General features: G+C 47.2%; 1 pseudogene; it reads right to left on the reverse strand.

The window, feature by feature from the left end:
- The window catches only part of LOC121581693, a 198,030-nt pseudogene that overhangs the window by 77,778 nt on the left and 100,217 nt on the right, over positions 1 to 20,035 (reverse strand).

Consider the following 20,035-nt stretch of genomic DNA (forward strand, 5'->3'; position numbering starts at 1 on the left):
CCCTTTTTACATTACTGAACTGAACCAAGCCAGGCCAAACTGAGCTGTACTGTGCTGGCCTGGTTACACATCCACTACAGTTGTTACTGGAAGTGCGCTGGAAAGGACTATGTGAAAAGAGAGTTTCTAAGTCAGCACAGTATGGTTCAGCACGATAGCATGAAATGGTATCTATGGAAAAGAGTAAACTCACGTTCTTGGGGAAGTCTGCCTTCAGTTCTTTGACACCCTGGCACCAGTAGGCAGCAGTCTTCTCACTGATCAGCTCGATGTTGAGGAAGGAGCCCTGTCCGGGGCCGAACACATGACCTGACGTGGTGCCACGCACAATACGGGGAGACACATTAGTCACTAGGGCCTGTGGGACGAAACGTAGGAATGAGATAAATTGATACATTATCATGAAGGCCAGGAGTTTTTCCTGAACATAATTGCAGGTTTTTTTCCGGATAAAAAAAGCGGCTTAGGTGGTGGGGTCATGGCAGGGGGCGTGGCAGGTGGAGCGGCATTGGGCGCGGTCTGCCCATCGGCGCGGCTGAATGTAAAAAAAATAACATTTTAGAAGCCCCTATCTTGGCGGTGTATCCAATTTCCTGCAATTCTACTAATTTCTTCATGGAGCCGAGATAAATATTTGCAGTTTTAAAGCAACATTTTTTTTTACACTGCCCGCCCAAGTATTTCAATGGCAGAAAAATCCCTGTAACTGTACAGCATAATTAAGGCTCAGTTTTTCATGTTCAGGTCAATTGGTCACAAAAATATCCTGCTAACATGATCATCTGCATCATCTGCATGAACAGCATGAAATGACAATGCAAATAGGAGGCAGATGCATGGTCAGTATAATGTCAGTATAATGTAACTTCAAAGATACTGGCTTCAGTTGTGAATCTGAATATTATATTTGATTCAAAGCCAATGAGGATAGCTATTGAACCTACAGGCTATTCAATAATGCAGTACAAGTATGACATACTCCTGCAATTCAATATTTCAATTTAGCCGCTTTTACTTAATGACTGGAGAACCACAATTCATATTCATGAAGTTACTTATAGACATTTACTACAGAGACAATGATATTTGAAGACTGACATTTCTTTCTGCTCTGGTTACTATTACCAATTAGTAGCGACCAATTTGCATAATCTAATTAAAAACAAGTCCATATCAAACAATTACAGTATAACACACTAATAGATGTAATGATATTTGGTTTATGTAGTATCTATAGACTATAGATGGAAAAAAACGACATTAATGATTGTGACGAAGACATAATCTGCAATAGTTTTTTAAATAATCCTAAACACATGCTATAGTGGGAAAATAAAAGACAGCATCACAGCCAACAGTTGTTTCCCCTGTGAGCATGTATTTGTTTCCTGTAACATCTGCTGTGTTCACTGCTAATAGTTGGGATGTATCCACAGGGCAATGTTTCATGGATTTAGCACGGCACTGCACTGTGAGTTCAGTCAACTACATATGAAGGCAGCTCTCTGCTACCTAACCCTGAGTGCAAGACAAGTCCGGACAAATTGTTTGTAGTCGGTGAGTATAAAGGAATAAGAATGAGATTGATGAAGATCTAGACAGACGTGAGAGCCACGTTTCGATGAACAAACAGGATGATGAGTGAATGGTTCATTGCGTGTAGTCCTGTTCTTGAGCTGTTCTTATCTATTTTTGTTCGTACACACAAAAACACACAGACAAGAACACACCACACACACACACACAACACACACACACACCTCAATGTAATACATGCACCTGTGAAGAAAATGTAGCCAATAACACCGTCCTCTCTGTCCATTACCACAGGCTAACCTCTGTAACAACAACCCATCCAAATGTACTAGGGCCCTCAACAAGTATTCACATACTATAGGTTACCGGGTCCTTGGTGTTTCTGTTAACCATTGGGTTACCACAAGAGCCCAGGCCACTAATCCATCCCCACAACCCTTTATGAAAAGAGAACGAACACGATAAAGAGAGATCAAATATAATTGCCAAGGCTATAGCTCCTCCAACACAGAGACAACCAACGATTGGCCGCCGGCCATGAGGAGGCACATTCGAGGTAATTACCAAACAGCAGTTACTTACACGGTCTCTTCCCTCAACACCCTTTCCTTTCTATCTGCAGGGAGGAGAAACAAGAGAGAGAAATAAAGAGAAAGAAAGAGATAGCGAGAGCGAGAGAGTGAGCGAGAGAGAAGAAAAACATCCTCCCTCAAATATTTGTCTCAGTTTTTCAATTGCACACCACGTGGCCCTAGCTGACACAGAAAACCATTCGACCACAATTATCTCTATGACTACAGCCATCATTATCTCAGGAGAAAGGGATGTACGTGACCGGGGGTGGTGGTGGATGCTAGTAAGGGAAAAATGCTTCTTCCTCACTCTCTCTGTCTCCTACTCTTTATGGCGAGTTTAAATCCCTCTCTTTTTGTTTTTAGTGGTCCACTTGTTTTCCTGTCCTGTCCTGTGCTGGTGGCTGACTTGCCAGCCAGGTCGAGAAGAATGAAACATCACATAGTCAAAGAGTGGAGACCACAGTTCAATCACACCTTAACCTATAGCTCTGTTGCCACCATGTTATACCTATAGGTCTCCCGAGTGGCGCAGTGGTCTAAGGCACTGCATCGCAGTGCTAGCTGTGCCACTAGAGATCCTGGTTCGAATCCAGGCTCTGTCGTAGCCGGCCGCGACCGGGAGACCCATGGGGTGGTGCAAAATTGGCCCAGCGTCGTCCAGGGTAGGGGAGGGAATGGCCGGCAGGGATGTAGCTCAGTTGGTAGAGCATGGCATTTGCAATGCCAGGGTTGTGGGTTAGATTCCCACTGGGGCCAGTATGAAAAAATAAAATAAAAATGTATTCACTAACTGTAAGTCGCTCTGGATAAGAGCGTCTGTGTCACGGTTTCGGCCGAGGCGGCTCCTCCTCCTTGTTCGGGCAGGTTTCGCCGGTCGTCGTCTCCGGAGTTCTAGCTGCCACCGCTCTATGTTTCTTGTTTTGTCTGTTAGTCACACCTGTTTTGTGTTATGTCTCATTTAGCACCCTATTTAGTTTCCTTGTTGTTAGTTTAGTGTTGTGTGTAATTGTTCGTGTCGTGTTGTTACGCTACCCGTGTCGGTACGCTATTTTCATAGCTTCCTCCTTGTGTTTAGGAGAGTATTACGCACCTGTGTGTGCGCTCGCTATTTACGCCTTTGTGCGTCCTTTTGCCTCCGGGCTGTTTGGATTTATTTTGTGTTGTGCTCTAGTAAAGTCTTGTTGGACTTATCCTCTGCTTCCTGCGCCTGATTCTACACCACACCAATCCACAGCAACGTGACAGAATTACACACCAGAACATGGAATCAGCAGGAGCACCCGTCGACACCATGGAGGAGCGTCTCCTTGGTCAAGAGCACCGTATCAACCGGATCGGGCACGCCTTGGAGGGCGTCATGGACACCCTTCGTCGATGGGAAACCAGCGGGATTCCCACAGCCCCACCTATCGCACCATCACCACCGGACAGCCAGCCCGTCCATCGACCGGAACCCAGTGGGATTCGGCTCTCGCTCCCGAGGGCGTACGACGGCACCGCTGCCGGGTGTCAGGGGTTCCTCTTACAAGTGGAGCTCTACATTGCCACCATACACCCGGCGCCCTCGGGATACGAGAGCGTTTCCGCCCTCATCTCCTGTCTCACCGGCAAGGCGTTGGAGTGGGCCAACGCCGAATGGAGGGGAATAGACGCCGCCACAGTCACCTATGCGGAGTTCTCCCGCCGCTTCCGTGCGGTCTTCGACCATCCACCGGAGGGGAAAGCGGCGGGGGAACGTCTATTCCACCTCCGACAGGGGATGAGGAGCGCTCAGGAGTTTGCGCTGGAGTTCCGGACTCTAGCGGCTGATGCTGGGTGGAATGAGAGGGCCCTCATAGACCACTTCAGATGTAGCCTTCGGGAGGACGTCCGCAGGGAGTTAGCATGCAGGGACACTACACTAACTTTTGACCAGCTGGTGGACATGGCCATTCGACTGGACACCCTGCTTGCGACCCGCGGACGTCCCAGGTGGGGGCCTCCCATTCCACCCTCCAGCGCCTCCGAGCAGTGTCCGATGGAGCTTGGAGGTGCTGGCGCTAGAGGGAGAAGAGGTAGGAGCCCGAGGGGGGCAGTCTCCTGCACCAAGTGTGGGCGCGGAGGGCACACCGCGGCTAGGTGCTGGGGAGGGTCCCCTGGTGAGGGAGATGGCAGGTCATACAGTGGGGAGTCCTCCCAGGTGAGTAGGCGCCCTACTTACCCAGAGCTTTCTGTCGTACACATTACATTACCTGTTTGTTTCCCACAGGTTGCACCTCGGTCCCAGCATAAGGCACTAGTCGATTCAGGCGCAGCTGGGAATTTTGTAGATCGGAGATTCTGTGTTAAGTTAGGGATTCCCCTCCTTCCAGTCGAAAAACCCTTTCCTGTACATGCCTTAGATAGTCGTCCGTTAGGATCTGGGTTGATTGGGGAGGTCACAGCGCCACTTAGGATGATGACGCAGGGGGGTCATGAGGAGACGATTCAACTCTATCTGATCGACTCTCCTGCGTATCCGGTGGTATTGGGGCTTCCCCTGGTTGATGACCCATGATCCTACTATTTCGTGGCGAGAGAAGGCTCTTAAAGGGTGGTCTGCTCAGTGTGAGGGGTTATGTCTGGGTGTTTCCGTAGGGGCGACCTCGGTGGAGAGTCCGAACCAGATGCCAGCACTGCACATTCCTCCTGAGTATGAGGATTTGGCGCTCGTGTTTAGTAAGACCAGAGCGGCACGGTTGCCACCTCATAGACAAGGGGATTGTGCGATAGACCTCCAGACAGGAGCAGCGCTTCCGCGGAGCCATGTGTATCCTTTGTCACAGGAGGAGAAAAGGGCAATGGAAACTTACATTGCCGAGTCTCTGAGACAGGGATACATACGGTCCTCCACTTCTCCCGCGTCCTTGAGCTTCTTTTTTGTGAAGAAAAAGGATGGAGGTTTGCGTCCGTGTATTGATTACCGCGGTCTCAATCAGGTGACTGTGAAATATAGTTATCCACTCCCGCTGATTGGGACCATGACGGAGTCCTTACACGGGGCAAGGTTCTTCACAAAATTGGATCTCAGGAGCGCATATAACTTGGTGCGCATTAGGGAGGGCGATGAGTGGAAGACAGCATTTAGTACTACCTCCGGCCATTACGAGTATCTCGTCATGCCATATGGGTTAATGAATGCTCCATCAGTCTTCCAATCGTTTGTAGATGAACTTTTCCGGGACATGCAGGCGCAGGGAGTAGTGGTGTACATAGATGATATTCTTGTGTACAGTGCTACTCGGGCCGAGCATGTAGCCCTGGTGCGCAGGGTATTGAGGAGACTGTTGGAGCATGACCTGTATGTCAAAGCTGAGAAATGTCTGTTCTTTCAGGAGTCAGTTTCCTTTTTGGGTTACCAGTTGTCTGCGTCAGGGGTGAGAATGGAGGTGGACCGAGTGTCCGCCGTGCGTAATTGGCAAACCCCAACTACGGTTAAAGAGGTGCAGCGGTTCTTGGGTTTTGCGAATTACTACCGGAGGTTTATCCGGGGTTTTGGACAGGTGGCAGCTCCCATAACGTCTCTTCTGAAGGGGGGTCCGGTGCGCTTGCAGTGGTCGGCTGAGGCGGACAGGGCCTTTGGGAGACTGAAGGACCTGTTTACCTCGGCTCCGGTGTTGGCGCACCCGGATCCCACTTTACCCTTCCAAGTTGAGGTGGACGCGTCTGAGGCCGGTATCGGGGCAGTTCTTTCTCAACGATCCGGTACACCACCTAAGCTCCGCCCCTGTGCTTTTTATTCTAAGAAGCTCAGTCCGGCGGGAGCGGAATTATGACGTAGGGGACAGGGAGCTGTTAGCCGTAGTACAGGCCCTAAAGGTGTGGAGGCATTGGCTTGAGGGGGCTCAGCACCCTTTCCTCATTCTGACCGACCATCGTAACCTGGAATACATTCGGGCAGCTAGGAGACTGAATCCTCGCCAGGCTCGATGGACTATGTTTCTCGCCCGGTTTGTGTTCAAGATCACTTACATCCCTGGGTCCCAGAACGGGAAGGCAGATGCTCTGTCCCGTCGGTATGATACGGAGGAGAGGTGCGTGGAGTCCATTCCCATACTACCGGAGTCTTGTCTGGTGGCACCGGTGGTGTGGGAGGTCGATGCGGAGATCGAGCGGCCGTTACGCACCGAGCCTAGTCCTCCACAGTGTCCGGTGGGTCGGGCGTACGTCCCGCTCGAGGTCCGGGATCGGCTGATTTATTGGGCTCACACGTCCCCCTCCTCTGGACAGTGCACTGCCTTAGTACGAAGTACTGGTGGCCAACGTTAGCCAGGGATGTGAGGGTTTATGTCTCCTCCTGCTCGGTGTGTGCCCAGTGTAAGGCGCCCAGACACTTGCCCAGGGGTAAATTACAGCCCCTGCCCGTTCCACAACGACCCTGGTCTCACCTCTCGGTGGATTTTGTTACCGATCTTCCCTCCTCACAGGGGAATACCACCATCCTGGTCGTTGTGGATCAGTTCTCGAAGGCCTGTCGTCTCCTTCCCATGCCGGGTCTTCCTACTGCCCTACAGACCGCTGAGGCTCTATTTACTCACGTCTTCCGGCATTACGGGGTGCCCGAGGATATAGTGTCCGATCGAGGCCCCCAGTTTACCTCCAGAGTCTGGAGAGCATTTATGGAACGTTTGGGGGTCTCGGTGAGCCTTACCTCGGGTTACCACCCGGAGAGTAATGGGCAGGTCGAACGAGTCAACCAGGATGTGGGTAGGTTTCTGAGGTCATATTGTCAGGGCCGGCCGGAGGAGTGGGCGAGATATGTGCCCTGGGCCGAGATGGCACAGAACTCTCTCCGCCACTCCTCCACCCAACTAACCCCTTTCCAGTGTGTGTTAGGGGTACCAGCCGGTTCTGGCACCGTGGCATGAGAGCCAGATCGAGGCCCCGCTGTGGATGAGTGGGTGCGGCGCTCGGAGGAGACGTGGAACGCTGCACACGTCCATCTGCAGCGTGCCATACGTCGACAGAAGACGAGCGCCGACCTACACCGCAGTGAGGGGCCAGTGTACGCACCTGGAGATCGAGTCTGGCTCTCAACCAGAAACCTGCTCTCCGCCTGCCCTGCCGGAAGCTGGGTCGGCGGTTTGTGGGGCCTTTTAAAGTCCTGAGGAGATTGAACGAGGTGTGTTACAGGTTAGAACTACCTATTGATTACAAGAATATTAACCCCTCGTTCCATGTGTCTCTCCTCAGGCCGGTGGTAGCTGGTCCACTCCAGGACTTTGAGATTGAGGAGACTCCTCCGCCCCCGTTGGACATCGAGGGGGCTCCGGCGTACACTGTTCGGACCATCCTGGATTCGAGACGCCGGATGGGGGGTCTCCAATATCTCGTGGAGTGGGAGGGGTACGGTCCGGAGGAGCGGTGCTGGGTGCCGAGGAGGGACATTCTGGATCCGTCCCTGATGACCGAATTCCATCGTGGTCATCCTACGCGCCCTGCTCCGCGTCCTCCTGGTCGTCCCCGAGGCCGGAGGCGGCGCGCGGCTGGAGCCGCGCGTCAAGGGGGGGGGTACTGTCACAGTTTCGGCCGAGGCGGCTCCTCCTCCTTGTTCGGGCAGGTTTCGCCGGTCGTCGTCTCCGGAGTTCTAGCTGCCACCGGTCTATGTTTCTTGTTTGATTGGTTTTGTCTGTTAGTCACACCTGTTTTGTGTTATGTCTCATTTAGCACCCTATTTAGTTTCCTTGTTGTTAGTTTAGTGTTGTGTGTAATTGTTCGTGTCGTGTTGTTACGCTACCCGTGTCGGTACGCTATTTTCATAGCTTCCTCCTTGTGTTTAGGAGAGTATTACGCACCTGTGTGTGCGCTCGCTATTTACGCCTTTGTGCGTCCTTTTGCCTCCGGGCTGTTTGGATTTATTTTGTGTTGTGCTCTAGTAAAGTCTTGTTGGACTTATCCTCTGCTTCCTGCGCCTGATTCTACACCACACCAATCCACAGCAACGTGACAGTCTGCTAAATGACTAAAATGTAAAAATTAAATTAGTTGATTGGTCTATCAACTAATTTACCGCCTGGTGATGTCACCAGGTAGGCCAAAACTCCAGCCCACCAAACGAGGCTGAAAATTGAAGTAGTGTTTTAAACAGCCCTTATCATAATTATCACAATTTCACAGTATTATTCCAGCCCCATAGTGTGGAAATATATACAAAACACAGGAAAATCACGTTTTGAATGCACTTTAAGGAATGTTTAGTTATCTATAGCGCCTTCAGAAAGTATTCACACTCCTTGACATTTTACACATTCTGTTACAGCATGAATTTAAAATGGACTAAACTCAGATTTCTTTAAATGTCAAAGTGGAATTATGTTTTTTTTAAATAGTTTTTTTATTATTAATAAAAAATGAAAAGCTGAAATGTCTTGAGTCAATAAATATTCAACCCCTTTGTTATGGCAAGTCTAAATATACTACCGGTCAAAGGTTTTAGAACACCTACTCATTCAAGGGTTTTTCTTTATTTTTACTATTTTCTACACTGTAGAATAATAGTGAAGACACCAGAACTATGAAATAACACATATGGAATCATGTAGTAACTAAAAAAGTGTTCAACAAATCAAAATATATTTGAGATTTGAGATTCTTCAAATAGCCACCCTTTACCTTGATGACAGCTTTGCACACTCTTGGCATTCTCTCAAACAGCTTCATGAGGTAGTCACCTGGGCGGCAGGTAGCTTAGTGGTTAAGAGCGTTGTGCCAGTACCCGAAAGGTCGCTGGTTCAAATCCCCGAGCCGACTAGGTGAAAAATCTGTCGATGTGCACTTGAGCAAGGCACTTAACCCTAATTGATCCTGTAAATCGCTCTGGATAAGAGCGTCTGCTAAAATGTAAATGTGTTCTAAAACTTTTGACCGGTGGTGTAAGTTCAGGAGTAACAATTTCCTGTTTAACATAATTTCTGAATGACTACCTCATCTCTGTACCCTACACATACAATTATCTGTAAGAGGTCCCTCAGTCAAGCAATGAATTTCAAACACAGATTCAACCACAAAGACCGAGTTTTCCAATGCCTAGCAAAGAAGGTTGCCTATCGGTAGATAAAAGCAATTATTTTTAAAAGCAGACAATGAATATCCCTTTGAGCATGGTGAAGCTATTAATTACACTTTGGATGGTGTAAGAATACACCCAGTCACAGCAAAGATACAGGCATCCTTCCTAACTCAGTTGCCGGAGAGGAAGGAAACAGCTCAGGGATTTCACCATGAGGACAATTGTGACTTTAAAACAGTTACAGAGTTTAAAGGAAAATTCCAGCATTTTTCAACATCATATTCATCATCTACAGCACCACCCCAACATCAACATATGTGAAAATTGTGCATTTCTATGTTATGTAGTAAAAAAGATTTGAGGAAAATAAGCATTTCTAATGATATCATTAACCAAATAGTAGGTACTTCGCTCCGTAGGTAATATGACACACATTACATTACAATGGAACGATTTGATTAGTGTAATGTTAGCTAGCTACATAGTTGTCTTTGTATCAAAGATAAAGGTGTAGTATAGAGAAACTATCGAGGTTAGCTAGCCAGCTACATTCGTTCGCAGCGACGCCGTTTTTTCAAACAGTCAACACTGCAGCCATTGCTAGCTAGCCAACACCACCAGCTAGCAGTACTGTTGCAACTAAATACAATATCATTTTAGCCAGCTACATTCGTTCGCAGTGACGCCGTTTTTCAAATAAAGTCAACACCGCAGCCATTGCTAGCTAGCCAACACTACCAGCTAGCAGTACTGTAGCAACTAAATACAATATCATTTTAGTCAATGAGAATTTTGCAACGTAAAGCTTCACTTTCTGAACATTCGAGATGTGTAGTCCACTTGTGTAGCTAGCATGACTGACTGTGCTAGCTAGCCAACGTTTAATTATTTCTGCGTTATGAAAGGAACTAGACACGGACACGAAAGATCTGTTTAGTGTGTTAACACACTATTGGTAGTTTGTTGTAACCAAGTATTGGTGCTAACCGTGTTATTGGATGCTAGCATGCTAGTTAGCCATGGTGTCATAGGATACAGTGCCCTGGGCGGTTTTCACGGAAGAATACTGTACCAAGTAGCTAGCTGAATAAACTAAGTTAGAGTCTATTCCTAGAAAACATTGAACCGCTGTAGTTTACAACAATTATAATTTCTAAAGTGGAAGTTGGGAGAGTTATATTTGAGTGTTTCAGTGAAAAGGTAAGTGAGAGAGGCCCCGCTCTCTCGCTTCCCCAGATGTTTAGTTAATTTTATTCCGATCTCTTTTGCATTATTGTAGCCTTTTCTGTAGCCTGTCAACTATGTGTCTGTCTATCCCTGTTCTCTCCTCTCTGCACAGGCCATACAAACACTTCACACCGCGTGGCTGCTGCCACTCTAATCTGGTGGTCCCTGTGCGCACGACCCACGTGGAGTTCCAGGTCTCTGGCAGCCTCTGGAACTGCCGTTCTGCGGCCAACAAGGCAGAATTCATCCCAGCCTATGCTACCCTCCAGTTCCTCGACTTCTTGGCGCTGACGGAAACATGGATTACCACAGAAAACACTGCTACTCCTACTGCTCTTTCCTCGTCTGATCATGTGTTCTCGCATACCCCGAGAGCATCTGGTCAGCGCGGCGGTGGCACAGGAATCCTCATCTCTCCCAAGTGGACATTCTCTCTTTTCCCCCTGACCCATCTGTCTATCTCCTCATTTGAATTCCATGCTGTCACAGTCACTAACCCATTCAAGCTTAACATCCTTATCAATAATCGCCCTCCAGGTTCCCTTGGAGAGTTCATCAATGAGTTTGACGCCTTGATAAGTTCCTTTCCTGAGGATGGCTCACCCCTCACAGTTCTGGGTGACTTTAACCTCCCTACGCCTGCCTCTTTCTTTCCACTCCTTTCCTCTTTTGACCTCACCCTCTCACCATCCCCCCTACTCACAAGGCAGGCAAAACGCTTGACCTCATCTTTACTAGATGCTGTTCTTCTACTAATCTCACTGCAACTCCCCTCCAAGTCTCCGACCACTACTTTGTATCCTTTTCTTTCTCGCTCTCCTCCAACACTATTCACTCTGCCCCTACTTAGATGGTAATGTGCCGTCGCAACCTTCGCTCTCTCTCTCCCGCTACTCTCTCCTCTTCCATCCTATCATCTCTTCCCTCTGCTAAATCCTTCTCCCTCCGATCTCCTGATTCTGCCTCCTCAACCCTCCTCTCCTCCCTCTCTGAATCTTTTGACTCTCAATGTCCCCTATCCTCCCGGCCAGCTCGGTCCTCCCCTCCTGCTCCGTGGCTTGACGACTCATTGCGAGCTCACAGAACAGGGCTCCGGGCAGCCGAGCAAAAAATGGAGGAAAACTAGACTCCCTGTGGACCTGTCATCTTTTCACTCCCTCCTCTCTACATTGTCTTCTCTGTTTCTGCTGCCAAAGCCACTTTCTACCACTCTAAATTTCAAGCCTCTGCCTCTAACCCTAGGAAGCTCTTTGCCACCTTCTCCTCCCTGCTGAATCCTCCTCCTCCTCCCCCTCCCTCCTCCCTCTCTGTGGATGACTTCATCAACCATTTTGAAAAGAAGGTTGACGACATCCGATCCTCATTTATTAAGTCAAATGACTTCTTTCTCCCCTCTCTCTCCAGATGAAATCTTGCGACTTGTGACGGCCGGCCGCCCAACAACCTGCCTGCTTGACCCTATCCCCTCCTCTCTTCTCCAGACCATTTCTGGAGACCTTCTCCCTTACCTCACCTCGCTCATCAACTCATCCTTGACCACTGGCTATGTTCCTTCCGTCTTCAAGAGAGCGAGAGATGCACCCCTCCTCAAAAAATAACTACACTTGATCCCTCCGATGTCAAGAACTACAGACCAGTATCCCTTCTTTCTTTTCTCTCCAAAACTCTTGAGCGTGCCGTCTCTAGCCAACTCTCCTGCTATCTCTCTCAGAATGACCTTCTTGATCCAAACCAGTCAGGTTTCAAGACTGGTGGTTCAACTGAGACTGCTCTTCTCTGTGTCACGGAGGCTCACCGCACTGCTAAAGCTAACTCTCTCCTCTGCTCTTATCCTTCTAGACCTATCTGCTGCCTTTGATACTGTGAACCACCAGATCCTCCTCTCCACCTTCTCCGAGTTGGGCATCTCTGGCGCTGCTCACTCTTGGATTGCGTCCTACCTGACAGGTCGCTCCTACCAGGTGGCGTGGCGAGAATCTGTCTCTGCACCACATGCTCTCACCACTGTAGGCCCTCTCCTATTCTCTCTATACACCAACTCACTTGGCTCTGTCATATCCTCACACGGTCTCTCCTATCATTGTAACGCAGACGACACACAATTCATTTTCTCCTTTCCCCCTTCTGATAACCAGGTGGCGAATCGCATCTCTGCATGTCTGGCAGACATATCAGTGTGGATGTCGGATCACCACCTCAAGCTGAACCTCAGCAAGACGGAGCTGCTCTTCCTCCCGGGGAAGGACTGCCCACTCCATGATCTCACCATCATGGTTGACAACTCCATTGTGTCCTCCTCCTAGAGTGCAAAGAACCTTGGCGTGACCCTGGACAACACCCTGTCGTTCTCCGCTAACATCAAAGCGGTGACCCGATCCTGCAGGTTCTCTACAACATTCGCAGAGTGCGACCCTAACTTACACAGAAAGCAGCACAGGTCCTAATCCAGGCACTTGTCATCTCCTGTCTGGATTACTGCAACTCGCTGTTGGCTGGGCTCCCTGCCTGTGCCATTAAACCCCTACAACTTATCCAGAACGCTGCAGCCCATCTGGTGTTCAACCTTCCCAAGTTCTCTCATGTCACCCCGCTCCTCCACACACTCCACTGGCTTCCAGTTGAAGCTCGCATCTACTACAAAACCATGGTGCTTGCCTACGGAGCTGTGAGGGGAACGGCACCTCCTTACCTTCAGGCTCTGATCAGACCCTACACCCATACGAGGCCACTACGTTCATCCACCTCTGGCCTGCTAGCCCCCTTACCTCTACGGAAGCACAGTTCCCGCTCAGCCCAGTCAAAGCTATTCGCTGCTCTGGCACCCCAATGGTGGAACAAGCTCCCCCACGACGCCAGGACAGCGGAGTCACTGACTACCTTCCGGAGACACTTGAGACCATACCTCTTTAAGGAATACCTGGAATAGTATAACAGTAATCCTTACCCCCCCCCCCATAAAAAAGGGTGGTTGTCCCACTGGCTATCCTAAGTTGAATGCACCAATTTGTAAATAAGAGCGTCTGCTAAATGACTTAAATGTAAATGCAATGCCTATTCATAATAGGTTAAACATCACATGATGCACACCTATGATGTCGTTGGAAACACATATCTTCCTCTATCTTTTCTTCCACAAAACATAGAAACGCTCAATTTTCACATATGTTGATGTTAGGGTGGTGCTGGATATGATGAATATGAAGTTGAACATTTGTGAAATTTCCCTTTAATTGCTGTGATAGGAGAAAACTGAGGATGGCTCAACAACACTGTAGTTACTCCACAATACTAACCTAATTGACAGAGTGAAAAGAAGAAAGCCTGTACAGAATAAAATATTCCAAAACATGCATCCTGTTTGTAACAAGGCACTAAAGTAATTCACTTTCTGTCTTGAATACAAAGTGTTTTGTTTGGGGCAAATCCAATAGAACACATTACTGAGTACCACTCTCAATATTTTCAAGCATACTGTTGGCTGCATCATGTTATGGGTATACTTGTAATCGTTAAGGACTTGGGAGTTTTTCAGGATAAAAACATTTACTGAATAGAGCTAAGCACAGGCAGAATCCTAGAGGAAAACCTGTTTTAGTCTGCTTTCCACCGGACACTGGGAGATTAATTCACCTTTCAGCAGGACAATAACCTAAAACACAAGGCCAAATCTACACTGGAGTTGCTTACCAAGAAGACAGTGAATGTTCTACTTGAAATTATATTGCAAGACCTGACAATAGTTGTCTAACAATGATCAACAACCAATTTGACAGAGCTTGAAGAATTTTGAAAATAATAATGGGCAATCACTGCCAAGGTTGCTTCTAGAAAGTATTGACTCAGGGGTGTGAATACTTATGTAAATGAGATATTTCTGTATTTCATTAAAAAAAGAAAGATGTTTTGTCATTATGGAGTATTGTGTGTAGATGGGTGAGAAAAAAGTCAATTGAATTCATTAAAAATGTTGGCTGTAACTACAAGATGTGGAATAAGTCAAGGGGTATGAATACTTTCTCAAGGCACTGTATGTGGCATTAGAGGGAGGGCAGAGCACATATAATAAATTGGGAGGCGATTCTATCTATTTTATTCTGATTTCTTTGGTCCAGACAGGGCAAGTTTTTTTCTCCATATGCCACATTGATGTATTAGTTCTTCATAAAAATCTCAATCTAATCATCCTCCTCTTTTTCATCTTATGTGGTTTCATGACCCTGTAAGTTCCATTTAGAGGGAGAGGCATGCACACTCACGGTCTTGGCAGTGGACAGAGTTTCTAAGGGCTGTGGAAAATTGCTTTCAATATCTAGTTTTTCTCTTTTAAATCAGAGCCGCTGGAGCATTGCAGCATTCAGCACCTGAAAAGGCATGTCTTGGGTATGACCTGAAATTGTCATCTTTTAAAATCAGTCCCTTTATTCATGCTCCCCATGTTTCAAACTTTTTTGGCTCCTTTTGGAAATATTCAGAGATATTCAAATATTCTGAAACTACAGAATAAAAATGCAGCTTTGAATGACATTTAACAGCAAGGTGCTGAAAGTGTACAATTGAGATTCGCATATAATTTGAAACCTTTTCTTGCCACACACAGGTAGCTACAAGGTAGCTACAACAACAGCGTGAGTATACTTTAGATATCATAAACAGGGACATATTATGGGCAATTTATACCATTAAGTATAGAAGTACTAATTCATTTGGAAATGACTGCAGGAGAAATATAAGTACCCTTGCCAAAGGGACTAAGTGGCCATAATTGACATTAATCATCAAGTGCCCTTACAGGAGAATGAACGCATGCTGACTTCAGTGATTTTCTAAAAACCTGGTCATAGGGTGCACTCAATGACCTAAAATGTACAAATAGCGGCTTTGAAAATGCATTTAACCCCTCAGAAGCTAAACCTCCGAACAATTACATTTAAAAAACAACATCAACAAAGTTAGGTAATTCTGTCCTAAGTATAATACTCTTATTAAAAAATCAACCAAGATTGACATGTTTCTTGTGTTTTTTAAGCTGACGCAAATAATGCACTTAACACAATTACCACAATTAGCAAACAATCAGGCCTAAATGACTATAAGCTTTTAAAAGATAACTCATACGCCAAAAACGCCCACTGGTAATATACACGCATTAAAAACTTTTTTTATTACTGTAAATCTATAAAGTTCTGACATCTATATAGTTCTTCCCACTCACTGGTAAGTAAGCAGACTTTCAAAAACATAGAATTACCAATTATGTAAATCGCTCATCTGTACATTTATACCTGCTTTTCTTATTATGATTTTAGTCTCACAAATAAACTGTGAGACAGTGTGACAGGGTTCATCTGCTAGGCAGAGTTTCATTTAGCAAACATATTCAGTTTTCAGGGACATTGAAAAAGTGACACTTACATCAATATTATTATTTTGACAAGGCAAGAAAAGCACTAGTTTAGTTTCAATAAGACCATAGTACTTGTAGTAGAATACATTTAGAAAGTAAAACGTGTGCACGTGTGTGTGAGTATGTGAGTATTTCCACATTTCCATGCACCTATTTACGTAACACTATGAAGTTACCCTGCCGTGTAGCCAAATAGCCGTGCCGCAACAGCAGCGAAGACCTCTGGGAGGAGGAGGAGGAGCCACCCACGCTGTGTCCCCTAGGGGAGATCTGCACACATAATAAATTGGCAATAATTTCCAGAAGATGGCAGCCTAATCTCTGGCCCCGTATCGATTTCCCGCCTCCTCCTGCCTTCTGAACAGACGCGGCCATGAGGGACAGAGTGGGAAGATGCTCACTGCTCACTTCTGATGGAGAGCAGGCAGCAGATGGACAGCACAGATGGCAGAGGCTGGGGTAATAGAAATAGGGTTGACATCTAGAAGCTGGATGTTGACTACAGAACAACAGTGAGATCACACCCCCAGACTGAACACTTTAAGGGATCAAGCTGAATGAAATCGGAATAAGGATACGATCATATCAATCGCCATTGCACTGCACACTGCCCTATCCCATCTAGACAAGAGGAACACCTACGTGAGAATGCTGTTCATCGACTACAGCTCAGCCTACAACACCATAGTGCCCTCCAAGATCATCACTAAGCTCGGGGCCCTGGGTCTGAACCCCGCCCTGTGCAACTAGGTCCTGGACGTCCTGACTGGCCGACCCCAGTTGGGGAAGGTAGGCAACAACACCTCCGCTATGCTGATCCTCAACATGGGGGCCCCACAAGGGTGCATGCTCAGCCCCCTCCAGTACTACCTGTTCACCCATGACTGCATGGCGAAGCACGACTCCAACTCAATCAAGTTTGCAGACGACACAACAGTGGTAGGCCTGATTACCAACAACAACGAGACAGCCTACAGAGAGGAGGTGAGGCCCTGGCGGAGTGGTGCCAGGAAAATTACCTCTACCTCAATGTCAACAAAATGAAGGAGCTGATCGTGGACTTCAGGAGACAGCAGAGAGCCCATGCCCCATTCACATCGACAGGGCCGCAGTGGAGAGGGTGAAAAGCTTAAAGTTCCTCAGCCTGCACATCACTGACAACCTGAAAGCAAAGACAGTACAGGTGCACCAAAGCTGGGAGCAAGAGACTGAGAAACAGCCTCTATCTCCAGGCCATCAGACTGTTAAATAGTCACCACTAGCCGGCCTCCGCCCAGTACCATGCCCTGAACTTTAGTCACTGTTTCTAGCCGGCTACCACCCGGTACTCAACCCTGCACCTTAGAGACTGCTGCCCTACAGTGCATTCGGAAAGTATTCAGACCCCTTGACTTTTTCCACATTTTGTTACTTTACAGCCTTATTCAAAAAAGTATATATTTTTTATGTCTCTCATCAATCTACACACAATACCCAATAATGACAAAGTGAAAACAGGTTTTTATTTAGTATTCAGACCCCTTGCTATGAGACTCGAAATTGAGCCCGGGTGCATCCTGTTTCCATTGATCATCCTTGAGATTTTTCTAGAACTTCATTGGAGTCCACCTGTGGTAAATCCAATTGATTGGACATGATTTGGAAAGGCACACACCTGTCTATATAATGTCCCACAGTTGACAGTGCATGTCAGAGCAAAAACCAAGCCATGAGGTCGAAGGAATTGTCCTTAGAGCTTCGAGACAGGATTGTGTCGAGGCACAGATCTGGGGAAGGGTACCAAAACATTTCTCCAACATTGAAAGTCCCAAGAACACAGTGACCTCAATCATTCTTAAATGGAAGAAGTTTGGAACCACGAAGACTCTTCCTAGAGCTGGCCGTCCGGCCAAACTGAGCAATCGGGGGAAAAGGGCCCTGGTCAGGGAGGTGACCAAGAACCCGGTGGTCACTCTGACAGAGCTCCAAAGTTCCTCTGTGGAGATGGGAGAACCTTCCAGAAGGACAACCATCTCTGCAGCACTCCACCAATCAGGCCTTTATGGTAGAGTGGCCAGACAAGAAGCCACTCCTCAATAAAAGGCACATGATAGCCCGCTTGGAATTTTCCAAAAGGCACCTGAAGACGCTCAGACCATGAGAAACAAGATTCTCTGGTCTGATGAAACCAAGATTGAACTATTTTGCCTGAATGCCAAGTGTCACGTCTGGAGGAAACCTGGCACCATCCCTACGGTGAAGCATGGTGGTGGCAGCATCATGCTGTGGGGATGTTTTTCAGTGGCAGGGACTGGGAGACTAGTCAGGATCGAGGGAAAGATGAACGGAGCAAAGTACAGTGAGATCCTTGATGAAAACCTGCTCCAGAGCGCTCAGGACCTGAGATTGGGGCGAAGGTTCAACTTCCAACAGGACAACGACCCTTAGCACACAGCCAAGACATCGCAGGAGTGGCTTCGGGACAAGTCTCTGAATGTCCTTGAGTGGCCCAGTCAGAGCCCAGACTTTAACCCGATCTAACATCTCTGGAGAGACCTGAAAATAGCTGTGCAGCAACACTCCCCATCCAACCTGACAGAGCTCGAGAGGATCTGCAGAGAAGAATGGGAGAAATTCCCCAAATACAGGTGTGCCAAGCTTGTAGCGTCATACCCAAGAAGACTCGAGGCTGTAATCGCTGCCAAAGGTGCTTCCACAAAGTACTGAGTAAAGGGTCTGAATACTTATGTAAATGTGATATTTCAGTTTTTTTTTAACCTGTTTTTGCTTTGTCATTATGGGGTATTGATGAGGAAAAAAAACTATTTAAACCATTTTAGAATAAGGCTGTAATGTAACAAAATGTGGAAAAAGTCAAGAGGTCTGAATACTTTCCGAATGCACTGAACACTGGTCACTTTATTAATGTTCACATACAGTTTTATCCACTTCATATGTATATTTTATTTTGTTTATACATTTAAACAACCTGGCAGAGGTTGAATAGGCAGTGTCTGAAGAAGGCCCGAAAGACCAGTCACCGGAGCCTCAGACTGTTCACTCTGTTACCGTCTGGCAAGCGGTATCGGAGCATCGGGTCTCAGACCAACAGGCTCCGAGACAGCTACTACCACCAGGACATCAGACTGCTGAACAGCTAACCGTAGCTGTCCCCCTGCACAGACCTGTACCTTAGAGACTATCTGCACCTTAGAGATTATTTGCACTGACTACCCACACATTCAACCCTTACACACTTAGAACTCTCCCTCTCTCACACACACACACATACACGCACACACACACACTAGCCCGGTGCCAGGATAATGTGACTAAGGGGGCAGTTGAAATCGGCGAGGGGGCACAATCTTTGAAGGTTCTTGCATTGGAATTATATTGAATTCTATACCACCATAAACATAAAGTTAAAATGCAGACTCTGAGAACATTGAGTTCTTTTGAGGTGACAGGTTGGCTCGAAATCTGTAGCCTACAGTGAGGGAAAAAAGTATTTGATCCCCTGCTGATTTTGTACGTTTGCCCACTGACAAAGAAATGACCAGTCTATAATTTTAATGGTAGGTTTATTTGAACAGTGAGAGACAGAATAACAACAACAAAATCCAGAAAAACGCATGTCAAAAATGTTATACATTGATTTGCATTTTAATGAGTGAAATATGTATTTGACCCCTCTGCAAAACATGACTTAGTATTTGGTGGCAAAACCCTTGTTGGTAATCACAGAGGTCAGACGTTTCTTGTAGTTGGCCACCAGGTTTGCACACATCTCAGGAGGGATTTTGTTCCACTCCTCTTTGCAGATCTTCTCCAAGTCATTAAAGTTTCGAGGCTGACGTTTGGCAACTCGAACCTTCAGCTCCCTCCACAGATTTTCTATGGGATTAAGGTCTGGAGACTGGCTAGGCCACTCCAGGACCTTAATGTGCTTCTTCTTGAGCCACTCCTTTGTTGCCTTGGCCGTGTGTTTTGGGTCATTGTCATGCTGGAATACCTCCAGGCTCCGGAGAGAGCTCGGTCATAATCAATTCAGTGTCAGTCAATGTCGGGATGAAAATCTCACACACTCCATCATAGAGCAGACACTCCTGCAGAGCCCCCCATAGGAACAGCAGAGGAGCAGGAAGGAGACAGTTCGGCCTCCAACATGGCATCCTCATATCACAGGCGGAGGAGTATCACGTTATTCACTGAGCCTACCACAGAGATGAGAAGCAGGAGTCATACCTAACCACCCCAGTGGCTTTCCATAGCCCCCCTACACAC

Source organism: Coregonus clupeaformis, chromosome 14 (assembly GCF_020615455.1).
Source record: "Coregonus clupeaformis isolate EN_2021a chromosome 14, ASM2061545v1, whole genome shotgun sequence".
Taxonomy (NCBI): domain Eukaryota; kingdom Metazoa; phylum Chordata; class Actinopteri; order Salmoniformes; family Salmonidae; genus Coregonus; species Coregonus clupeaformis.